The following is a 12,959-nucleotide window of genomic DNA, read 5'->3' as shown; positions in this document are numbered from 1 at the left end:
TCAGGCTTTGGGGTTGGGCCGGCCCTCCTCTTATAGTAGTCATGGAGTGTACTGGGTCAGCCATATTGGGAGGGGATGGGAGGCATGGGAGGCTGACTTTTTTTGCTTTGGAGGGTTCTGGTGTGGAGCTGAAGCTCACTTTGTTAGTCATGTGGCGAGGAAGACTATCTCGGAGTAATGAAGATTACCGGTAAGTAATCGGGGCATTACTTCCGTTAACCAGAGTGCCTAGGGGATTTTTCCAAAGAGAGCTGAAAATGAAACTCTCAAGTTTTAATGACCAAAGACTTGGGACGTTCATATTCAGCTATCTTTGGAATAATCCCCTGTTTATGTGAGTAATTGAAGGTGGAGGTGGGCCCGGACCTTTCCTGCATTTCTCCATTATTTCACTTTATTGATGTATAAGATCTTGACTTCCTCAACCCTTCCTCGTCCTTGTTCTTGCTTGAGGTGTTTGCATGCTCCCCTAGGCGCCAGGTGCCCTAACTAAAAAAATTTTAAAGAAAAAAGAAACAAGCATTTGGAAAGCTAATTGGTTTAGCTATTTTTAGAGAAACAATTACATTGATATTTTCATACCCTTCATATACTTCAACATCTTTAATTGGAACTTACCTGATGCAGTCTGCAGTAGCCTAGGCTGTTATTACAGGTCCTTCAAGTTAAACATTGCTTTCTGTAGCAGGCTTTAGTATCTTGTTTGTAAATGTCCCGTATGCATAACTTGCCCATTTATAATACAAAGGTGTAAAAAGATGCACTACAGAACAGGAACTAGTTTAGATGTGGTAGGTAGCAGGTATGTAGATAAGGTATGGTAGGCTGGTAAATAAGTTAATGGCAGTTAAGATGTTGGTATGGTAGGTAATATGTGTCTCTGGGCATGGTAGGTAAGCACATATATGGGGCACATGCATCAACCAAACGAATACCGATTCCTTAATTGCGAAAAATAAGGAATCGCCATTAAGGAATCGGTATTTGGCAAGCATCAACAGATTCGGTAAAATCTTGCGATTCCTTAAAAATCGCTAAAATTACCGATATCTCAATTGCGGGACATGCAAACTCCCATTAGCAAAATGCGAGTTCGGTAATACCGAAGTAGCTAATAGCGAGTTCGGTAATACCGAGTTAGCTATTAGCGAATCGGTAATAGCGAAATCGCTAATGACCGCGTCGCTCCGGGAACGTGCAGATGACATCACCAACCAGGAAATACTGCAGCCCCACCCACATAGCCTCGACAGAGGAGCAAACAGGAGCTGTGAAGGAAGACTGCCTGTGCAGAGTGAAGCCACACCGACTCTGCAAATCGCCAGACACATACATCATGGCGCAGGAAGTGCCATCCAGCGCTGAGTCAGCACGCAAGCGCAAGCGCAAATTCTCGGACAGGGAGCTGGAGTACCTTATCGAGGGAGTCTCCAGCAAACACGACCGCCTCTTCGGCAAGCTGTCCCTCAAGGTGCCTGAGCAGGAGAAGCGGCGCATATGGCTGCGCATCCGTGAGAGGGTGAATGCAGTTGGTGTCACGCCCCGCAGCATCGATGACCTCAAGAAAAGGTGGTACGACCTGCGGAAGCGTGCCAAGGAGAGGATTGCGGAGAGGCTCCGGGAGGCGACCAGGACTGGAGGCGGCCCCTCTACAGCACCATCCAACACTGCCCTGGAGGACCTGGTGGAAGGGACGATAGAGCGGGAAGCCGTCGTGGGGGTGACCCAGATGGACACGTCCGGCGCAGCCACAAGTGCCCAAGGTAAGATGCATGCCTGTGCCCACACCCAGCATAGCGTAAATCCATATCCATCCCCCCAGCCCGATCTCGAGTGTGTCTGCAGCTCTGGCACACACAGCTTTACACATGACACTAGTGCATCATGGGAGTCGTAGTCTAGTCAGCCCAGTGTGCATGTACAGGGGTAAATCCAATGACCATACACCACATCAGTTGAACATGGATGGAGACTGTTTATTTAGTGGACCACAGAGGGACATGTATGTGTACAACACTATGTAGGTGTAACTATCCCACTAACCATGCACTGTTTCACACACAGATGCATCACCTGGGGATTCGGACGACAGCGGCCAGCTGATAATCTCTGAAACACCCGTCGATTCCGACCAGGAGACAGCGCAGGATGCGCATGCATCACCTACACCTGCCACCCCAACAGCACCACCACCACCAGCGCCACCAGCAACGGCACCAGCACCAGCGCCACCAGCAACGGCACCAGCCAAACACGCTGCAGCCACAACAGCCACTAAAGCGCAGAGGCGCAGGTCCCAAGTTGCGCCCTTGCAGGAGATGGAAACACCCTCCACGCAATTGGCACCCAGTCAGCGCACCATCACACCACCTGATGCACCACCTGGAGGCGCAAGACGCGCACGGCGGCGCAGGGCTCGTCGAAGTTCCGTCTCCTCAGCCGACCAGGATGTCCCAGCAACTTCTGCAATCGAGGAGAGGATGCTGCGTGCACAGCGCCTGCAGGGACGACACGTGGCAAACATTAGCTGCAATATAGTGCGCCTTGCTAGGGAGATGCGCGCCATGACTGCGGCAGTTACGGACATGAGCACGGCGGTTAGGGACATGACCACTGTGGTGGCAGAGAGCAATGCTCAGCTCAGGGAAGACGTCCATGAGCTCACCCGTGCCATGAGGGAGGGCCATGAGTGCCAGAAGAGGAGGCACCAGCAGCAATTGGTGCGTTCCGCCGCCGCTACAAAGGCAATCACACGGCACAGCAACAGCACCGCAGTGTTGGCACGCCGCTCTGTGTCCCTGCAGGTGGACCTTGGCCACTTCTGCGGGGATGTAGCAAAGTCACTAGGACTGATCACCACTGCTGTGGAACACCTTCAGAGCAGCACATGCAGTGCTGCGGCTTTGGGAGGGGATGACGCCAGTGAGGCTGCCTCCAGTGTCAGCAGCGTGTCACTGGCAGAGACCAGCACCAGGCGCCGCAGTTCGCGTGCCTCCACGGGGACAGGCCGTGGTGAGGCATTGGATACACCTGAGCGGAGGCTTGGGGTACGTGGCAAGCGCCACTAGGAACATACACAGACATACCGGACCATGGTGGGGCAACCATGGACCTACCCTTCCTGAGACTGCACAGGTGTGACTTTTCCGCACAGTTGTTGTTACTTTTTTCCTGTGGTGCATTATTTCCATAGCTTGTTCATTTGCACATACCACAGTGCTACTGTGCATTAAACAGTTGCACACAAAACAGACTTGTAACGTTTCATTCTCACCTGATTCAGAAATGATGTTGCATGATGTATGTCCGCCTCCTGTGGCCCTCTGCTGTGTGAGGGACTTGTGCCTGTCGGTGTTGGGCGGGTGGTTGGTCATCCCGTTGGTGGTCATTCCTGTCAACCTCTATGGGTATCCCCCTTCTGGTCGCAATGTTGTGCAGCATTGCACATACAGCAATTATCCGGCAGCAGGTTTCAGGTTTGTATAGCAAGGCGCCTCCAGTCTTATGTAGGATTCCAAAGCGACTATTCAGGATCCCAAATGTCCTCTGGATGACATTCCTGGTGCTAATGTGTGCAGCGTTGTAGCGTTGTTCCTGTGGGGTTGCTGGATTGATGTATGGGGTGAGTATATATTCACGCAGGGCGTAAGCACTGTCACCTAGAAGATAGAAGCAAAGACTTAGCATTGGTGATGTCCATACATGTGTGGTGTTGTTGTGTGTAAGCGTAATTTGTACGTACCAAGCAGGAGTCCCTCTCCAAATTCTCAGTTGGTTAGACGCCTGTGGATTCCACTGTTGCGGAATATGTACTCATTTGCGGCGGGCGGACATATGGGGATATGCGTACAGTCGATGCATCCAATTACATGGGGGAATTGCGCCACCTGGTAGAATGCCTGTTTGTTGCACTCCGACTGCTGTGGGGTTGTGGGGAAGCTGATGTGGGTGTGTAGCATTGTCAGCATGGCATCTAGGAATTTGTTGAAGAAGCGTGAGAGTGCGCTTTGCGATACGCCTCCGGCTACCGCAATGACCCCCTGGAATCTCCCTGAGGCCAGTAGGTGCAGGCTGCATAGGACCTGAACGTGCGCTGGGATTGCATTGGTCCGGTGTGTCTGGTGCTGCGGTAATGGTTCCAGGTCTGCGATGAGGCGCATGATCATGGCACGATTGAGTCGATACTTCTCGTACACCTCGTCCTCATTCTGCACGAGCAGGGTGATGCGCAGTCTGAAGACTCTCTCCTGGACCCTTCTCCTGCGCTGTCCTTCAGCATTGATACGCATCCTCCTTGCAAGCACGTAGAGGGCAGCCATTTTGTGGGAGCCAACAGGGTCTCCTGGGCCACATTTAAGGGTTTTGTGATTGCCTCAATCATTTGCACATGTTGAAATTGTTTTTTTTTTTTTTTTTTTTTTTTTTTTAACTTTACCTCCAGGTTTTGATTCCCCTTATTTAGCTCTTGCAAAATAGCGATTTTTGGGATTTTCGTTATTAGGGACTGTTGTTGCATTGGGGTGCGATTCGTTATTTGCTATTGGCACTTTCCGGGAGCTAATAGTGATTTCGGTAACTGCTAAAGCGGTATTTAGCGATTCGGTAATTTTGCATTTTGGTTATTAGCGATTCGGTATTTTGGCTGATTTATTTTAGCGATTCGTTATTTGCTCACGTTTTGGGTTCATGCATTTGAAGTGGGTATTTTTAACTCGCTACCGGGAGCTATTAGCGAATCGGTATTTTACCGACTGGATTTTGGCTTGATGCATGAGGCTGATAGTGAGTAGGTGTGTATTGTAGGTTGTCATGATAGGTTGGTTATGGGCGGTAGATAGGTGTTGTCAGTAGGTATGGCAAGTAAGTTTAGTTGCATATAATCTGTAATAGTTTACACTAATAAAGCATTTTCTAAACATCTTGCTTACAATCATAGCATTATTAATGAGAACCACAAGCATTGTATTATTAATAAAGTACAGCTTTATTGCATACTGATGAGAACTTTGTCATATTTAAAGCGGTAAATTGTTTGTTTGTTGCGTCTAATTCTCAGCAATCTATTCATGTAGAACGTAGGAGAAGAAAAAGAATAGTTTATTATAACAATGGCATGAAGGTTCATCTCCTCCTCCTTCTCTTCTGCTTCTTCCTTCTCTTCAGCCTTTTCCTCCTCTCCTTCCTACTCTTCCCCCTCTCCTTCCTCCTCTTCCCCAAAGTGCATTAGCAGCGTTAAGATGTATGCTCAGAGAAAAGTGACCTTACGACAGAAGATGAAGTTAGTGTTGGAAGTGGTCGATAGGAGATGAAGCTAGTGTTGGAAGTGGTCGATCCAGTATTTTAAGTGCATCTTTAAAAAAAGCTTCTTCATATCTTTACTTAGGGGTAAATAAAACAAATTAATTCACAAGAGCGATTAGTGAATATCACTGTGCCTTTATTTTATGAAAGCCTTAGGCATACAAGACAGCAAGCTGTAAAACCACACAACAGCAATTAAAATGGTGCTGTGCCAGCATATTAAATACATAAAAAAAGAGCACTGCAACTCAATTTTCCAGCTACATGTTTTTGGATCTGCAGTTTAACAAAAGGACTACTTGATCCCATTGTCAAAGTCTCATTAGAACACTGTACCTATTTTTTTAAAACAGATGTTTATTGATTACATATAACCAGAGGGGGGTCCGGAGGTGGAACACTGTACCTATCCTATGCTCAAAATGCCATGGACTTAACTGACATGCCTATCAAATTTATGTAAAACCATGAAAAACACAAATAAAAGTTTGTGGCTGAGGAGTACTGACCCAAAGCCCACTCTCTATGCTTCTTTATTTTTGTTGTATTGATGACAAGAGCTCTCGTAACAGACACTAAAGATGCCTGTAGTATAACCTAAATGACTATCTACCCTCCTTCTCCTCCCATCCTGGCCTTTCCCAAAGAACAGAAGTGTGTAAAGAGGGAACCAACCCCTAATCAAGTCTGTTGTTTTGCTGCATCTCCGCCTATAGCACCATTGGGACCTGGCTTAGTTGAACAGTTTTTCTAGTATTTTCTCTTTCTGTTTCCTGGCCGGAGTGGCGTGCATGGTAGCCTTTCCGTCTCCTTTTGGTTACCTAATGAAGTAGCTTTGGCTGAGTGGCACGCAGCGTCCTTAAGGGGCTTGCCCTCTGGTCCTGATCTGGATGTTGGTGAGCCTGCCAGCCTAAATGTCTGGCATCTTTTAATTCCAATAAGGCACTTGTAATGAGACAGATGGCACACCGTAAAATATACTTTTTTTAAATTGAAGTTTTATTCTTACATCAAATAGAAGCAGAGGAAAAAGGAAAAACAGTAATAATCATGCGGTAACCGAAGTAAGAACCATACAAAGGGTTTAGAAAGTAGATGTACATAGGGAAACGTGGTCGTCAACTGCCTGTTTTTCAGTAGATGGAGTTTATATCAGAATGCATTCATTGAGCCAGTTTCTAAGCGGCAGTGATGCAATTCAGGCGCACCTTTCCCAGAAAAAAGTACTCGGCATCGCACCCATGTTGTGCATGGGAGCAGACATCATGGATCCCCAGAAGTGCTACATGTCCACATGGGATTCAGAGTTTAGGTAGGAATTTCGCCTCCCGACATGTCTGTGTCCGTCAGGTGGCCATGGCGAGCTATACTCTGAAGGGGTTCCAGACACCTTTGGGACGTGAAGTGCATTAAAGCAAATTTCTCGATTCCGTTGTTACAGATTGACATGTCCTGCAGCCATTTCGAGTCACTGGGGATCTTGGACTTCTCCCTGAGCACGGCCACTCTTCTTTTTACAAGTAGGGAGGGGGATTGCAGTGAGGCAACTTATACTGTGGGAGGTTTTTTACATAAACTATTAGAGTGATTCGAGGGTCGGCCTCTATGTGGCGTGTATTTATAGCCCCAACTATTTGCAGGATAGTTAGCCAATATGCATGTATTTGTGGACACTTCAAGGCTAAGTGCAGAAAACCAATATATTCTCGCCCACCACGGACACATTTGTGAGAGTCTGTAGGATTGGTTCTGTACTGACCCACCAGTGATATATATGCCAGGTGTAGAAATTTGTAATAAAGTAATTTGTGTCAGTAGTTCATGTAGATGGGTTCTGTCTGTGTGCAGCAGAACATCCAGTAAACCTGAGTTAGAGGATCCCCAAGTTCCTTCTCCCAAGCCAACCTTGCCTTATCCGAGCGCTTGAGTGTGCAAAGTGATATGATAGTATATCATTTAGAGACCCACCTAGTAGTGTTGGATGAAGTAATAAGTTGTGTCAGCAGGGGAAAGTCTGATGGTTTGTCATGAAAGCCAGGCATTTTGTCCCTGACGGTGTTGCGTAGCCCCGCATAAGTGAGAATATGCAGCAGCTTGGTGTAACCTGTGGAGCAAAAAAGCTGCAGAGAGAGATATTTAACATCTGGGTACAAATGGCCAAATTCCGTCAAGGCCATTTTGGAGAGTGTTTTATACTATGTGTTTCACTATAAATGGTAGTAGGGATTCTGTTACTCTCAGGGGAATACAAAAAGGTCCCACCAACTCTGCGGTGCAACATCCTCCATGCCCAACAAGTGGTCTGGGTAGCCCTTGTGTCAGTAAGGAGGCCAAAGAGATTCCTTTTGTTCGGTCTTGATCAGGAAGTAAATAAGGTAGGTGGGCATCTGGGTTGTACCAGAATTTGGAAAAGTGGCATTGGGTAGTCAAATAGTACATCTCAGGGTCTGGCACTTCAAACCTCCCTTTGGAGTATCGAAGCACCATGGTATGCCAGGCTATTCTGGCGGGCTTGCGTGACCAAATCAAAGTGGTCAGAAGGGCTCCGAGGGTGGTGAAGAAATGTGTGCCCAAGGATATGGTGATTCTCTTGAATAGATATACTAGTTTAGGGAGGACAACCATCTTTATCAGGGTGATGCGTCCCTCTCAGGGTAAGGGGAGTTTTAGCAGCATGCCTATTTGGTGCAGCAGTTGATCGACAAGTGGGCCATCATTAAGTTGCACCGTCTGAAAGGGAGAGCGTTGGACAATTCTTCCCAGGTATTTAACAAAGCCAGTGGCCCACAGATGGAACAGCCTTGTCTCATCCCCCTGGCCACCGGAAAGGAATTGTGAGTCAGACCGTTGAAACATCGAAATGTGAACATGTGATTAAAGATACACCATAATAATTAAGCTTACATAGAGGGTGAAACTAAATGTCAGTATATATATCTCGTGACATTCTGGCGACAATGAAAAAAACATTAAAAACTAAAGAAATACTATAAAGTATTTTTTTATGTCTGACAGTCACAATCCTTCTGAAGCATTGGTCCAGCTAGAGTTTCTAAGGAGATCAATAATGCATCTGGCTTCAAAGCAGCTATCGCAATTACCTTTTGTTTTTAATTAAAAACTCCTTAACAAGTTATGTTATGTAATACCCACAGTTCACAATACCTTCACAGGGCTTATTCCCAAACACATACCTATACAAAATATAAGACTCAGCAGGAAAAGCCCATCATAAAAGGCACATTTAACCCAAAGCCCCATGGTAGGAGATTGTTTTAAGTTCTAGACACAAAACTGTGGAACTCTTTGCACTCAAACCTAGTAAACTCCTAAATCCCGCAATGCTCAATATAAGCTTCCTCATTGAGCATTGCCATCTGTCTGTGAAAACCACTGGGACTATTCCCTCACTCTTTGATGAAAGAGATGGCACCATGGTCAGCAGTGTAACCACTGCTGAGGATAAAAACATAACTTTCAAAAGACAGAGCCAAATGCTAATCTGCTACCCGGGATGGGGCTGAGAATAAAAACAACTTCCTCTATACAGTTATCAGTAGCACAAAGTGGCATTCGGTCACAAGCCAGTGATTAACAAAACATCTTAATATATACAAAGTTCTACAATTAGTTGCAGTAATCAAAAGTGCTCACCTAGTGCCCCCTTCCCTCATGCTTAGCGCTGCCCACAAACTACATATACAGTAATTAAATTCCACAGTGACCAGTGCGGATGGACAGACAATCAGCCTGTCCATGTGGAGCCAAACTCAGAATATCTGACCTTGAGGACAACACAACTGACAACAAGAAGAAACTCGCAAAAATGGAGAAAGCGCTATTCTCTGTCGTAGCTATAAACGAAGACCTTCAGGTGCGCTCCGGATGCATTAACCTAAATATCATGGACATAGCTGAATCTAAAAACATTGGCTGGATGGATGCCTATGTGGAATCCCTTCTCATTGATCTGTTAGACCGCAATAGCTTCATGGCTTTATTTTTGGTCGCGAGGGCTCATAGATCACTGGGCCTGCATGCACTGCCTGGTGCACCTCCTGGACCAAACATAGCTCGGTTGCTACATTTTTTTGACCTCGACATCACTGTGCTTGGTTTAAGAGAAGGTGCCACTACACCATCAGGGTTCTTCATCGTCCCTGACCACTGTCTTGGTTCAATAGGTGCAAAGTTAATTTGCTCTCATGAAATGAACACAACCCCGGGTTCAACATCAAATACTCCATGCTCTATCCGTCCCAGCTGAAAATGGACTTGGATGGGAAAATCCACATATTCCACACTGCCACGGTAGGCACGTTCTGCATGACAATTTGTTCTTCAAAACCCTGGTGCCTTCTGCCGGGAACTCTCCATGTCACAGGAACCTACAAGACCTCGATGAGAGCTCCTTTATTGATGACTGAAGCTGCTAGAGCGCCAGTGGGGCTCACTGATCTTCCTCTCTTTGGATTATTATAGCCGCTCTCTTTCCCCTCGGAGGGCAATCCCTGTGCTCCATAACTGCTCCGAGATCTGGCTCTTTCTCATAATGCCAGATTAATACTTCACATGCCACACTATAGCATTATATCACTTACTTTACAGAACATGCCCTGAAACGATGCCACGTCTCACTGTGTGGATCACCTCATGTTGATCTTATTCCTTTTGTTAACAAACCCAGTGTGTTTTTCCTGATGGGTTTCATGGGCGACAAGGCTCTAAAAGTTGGGGTGTTCTCTGTGAGAGAGGTGTTGGCTAGAAGGGAATTATGTCTTGCGGTCATGTTTGCCCCTTTGATGTTCAATATTGTGCTTATGCATGCCAGTACTCCTTCAGTTGTAAATATGCTCTATTATTTTATGTTCTCCTGGCACCATGTCCCACTTTAGGAAAATTATAACTTGGCTTATATGGAATATTCGGGGCATCAATGATCCTTGCATGGCCAACAAGGGTTGGCCTATTTGTATAAATACACTGTTGACATTTTTGAAGGAAACCCACATACCCCCCAGTTTCCGCAGCACATTTGCCCTTACATGGGCGCCACATAGTTACTCCTCGTCATGCAGTAATTACTCCAGATTGGTCTGCTTATTGATGCAACCACACAATCTGTTTACCCTGCACCAAAAATATGAGGATACAGAGGGATGTCGCCTCATTGTGCTGGGCACCTTAAATTCACTTTGATTGACTTTGTACAATGTCTACGCCCCCAACATCGATGGGCCAGCCTCCTTTAAGAATATTTTCACCAAGCTGAGAAATCTCAACACAGACACCATGATATGGGGTGGAGATATGAACATGGTCTTACATACCCAGGTAGACTGCACTGGCGCCCTCCTTACTGATAATGACATACTGGTGGAATTTGTATGCTATTACACACGGTTATGCTACTCTAGCAAGACACAATTGATGTATAACATTAACGCAGACCTTGATTTTTTAATTTTTTATTAAACAAACTTGATTGGGTTTTGCCAAAGGATCAGAAGGTAAATGCATAACATTCTCATCGTTAATCAGGGTTACAGTCGATCCGCTGTGTATACAGAGAAGACATTAGCAAACCAAAAGTACTGCCGGTCATCACAGTGATCACAGCTTTCGGTTTCCCTCCATAGTCCAACATACATACATTGTATTGCGTTCAATTCTGGGACTGCTAGATGTGTCCCCAGACCCACCCTAAAACTCCCTTCCTGCAACGTAGCCCTGATAAGGGCAGTAGTGTTTCCGGCGTTATGCGCCTGTACAAACACATAACTGCCTTGAATGTACCTGCCACCATCACCACATATTGGCAGCACAGTGATGATTTTAGTTCAGTGAGACCCCCTCCCCAGTGTTTGCGTATGGCCGCAGTGAGGGCAGAGTACAACAAGAAATCCCCCCAGGCAGGTCATTGAACGGGATCATGGCCCCCTCCTCATATTAGTCATATATTGTAGCCAACCCCTGTTCCGCCCAAGTCGTCAGTCTCTGCAAGTTAAACCCATGTGGCAAGGTTAGGCACATAAGTAACGGGATTTCTGGGTCATAAGGGCGTCTAACTGCAGCCCGTCGCAGGCTCCTATTCCAGCACCGTCGTGTTGTGTTAAGTTCTGTGGAGAGGCTCGGAGTGCTAACAGGGAGTCGCAGTATAATTTGGGATAGCAGTCTTGGGTCACAAATTCTTCTCTCTGCCCCTCTGAGGCAGTTCGCCGCCCATTGCGTGAGCCACTGGAATTGCGCCACCAGGTAGTAGGCCTCAAAGTCAGACACCGCCAGTCCTCCCTCTGCTCTGGGTCGCATGAGAACAGTAAGCACCACCCTGCGCCTGCCATTGCCCCACAGAAGACTCATAATCATTGACCTGAGTTGGGCAAAGTACTTTGTCGGTATCCAGACCGGCAAGGCCCGAAAATAAATATAATAACCTCGGGAGGGTCATCATTTTAAGAAGAGCTACCCGGCCGGCTACCGAAAGCGGCAAAGAGCCCCAGAAATCAAAATTGCTTTTTGTTCCTCTGATTGCTTTCCCTATATTACCCTCTAGTATATCGTCCTGAGTGTGGTATATTTGAGTACCCAGGTATGGCAGGAATCTGTCTTCCCATCTTACCCCCTCTGTTTCCTGTGGGCCTATCCCGCCCTTTTTTGCAGGGAACAGACACGACTTTGCCCAGCTCACCTTTAGCCCTGCTGCTCTGCTTAGGCCTTGTAGCAATTATTTCGCTCCCCGAAGCGCCTCCCCCGAATCAGCCAAAAACAACAACAGGTCGTTTGCATAGAGCGCAATGTAGTGGATCTGCCCATGAACATTAAGTCCCTGATAGGATTGTCCTGTTCTAGCTTTCGCTGCCATCGGCTCCATTGTCAGGGCAAATAGTAAGGGAGAAAGGGGGCACCCCTGCTGTGTGCCCCGTCTAACGTCACAGGCATCCTATATTAGTTCACCAGTCTTAACCCTAGCAGTGGAATCGGAATGGAGGAGAGCCGTCCAGTCCACAAATGTGTCTCCCATCCCAAACTTTCGCATCACATGAAACAGGTAAGGCCATTCCAGGCTATCAAACGCTTCTGCTATATCTACTGCGAAGATCGTCGCCTTCTCTTTCCTATAAGAGTCAGCCTCCAGCACTCACAGGAGCTGCCGAATGATAAGCGCTGTGTTTCTGGTGGGAATGAACCCAGATTGGTTTTTGTGTATTAGAGTTGTCATGTCTGGAAGTAAGTGAGAGACCAGCAACCTGCTTAGTATCTTATAGTCCAAGTTAAGCATAGAGAGCGGCCGATACACCGTTTTATCCCATGGTGGTTTTCCCGGTTTGAGCAATGGTATTATGATTGCCTCCCTAGTGGAGATAGGCAAGTGGCTGGCGTCATTATATAGTTTTACTAATCTAGGGGCCAACAAAGCAATGTATGCTAGGTAAAATTCGATTGCCAGGCCATCCGTTCCCGGTGTTTTATTTCGCGCCATATTTTTAATAGCCCCTCTTAATTCCCCAGTCTCCACCTCTCGCCCCAGGGTATATGTGACTTCCTCATCCAGAACTGGTAGTTCCACGCCTCGTAAGAAGTTGTTCAGATCCTCCTCCACCAGGGTCTACTTACCCTTGTATAGGTCTCTGTAGTATTCTAAAAACAAATCATTAATG

The 12,959-nt window shown here is 46.7% G+C and overlaps 1 protein-coding gene across 7 annotated transcripts in view; it reads left to right on the top strand.

The window, feature by feature from the left end:
* The window catches only part of CNNM2 (cyclin and CBS domain divalent metal cation transport mediator 2), a 1,019,413-nt gene that overhangs the window by 700,426 nt on the left and 306,028 nt on the right, over positions 1–12,959 (top strand). The gene's annotated exons all lie outside the window — the stretch shown is intronic.

The sequence above is a fragment of the Triturus cristatus genome, chromosome 1_2, assembly GCF_964204655.1.
Source record: "Triturus cristatus chromosome 1_2, aTriCri1.1, whole genome shotgun sequence".
NCBI classification, from domain to species: domain Eukaryota; kingdom Metazoa; phylum Chordata; class Amphibia; order Caudata; family Salamandridae; genus Triturus; species Triturus cristatus.
The sequence above is the reverse complement of the archived record's forward strand: the minus strand, read 5'-3'. Positions and strand labels throughout refer to the sequence as shown.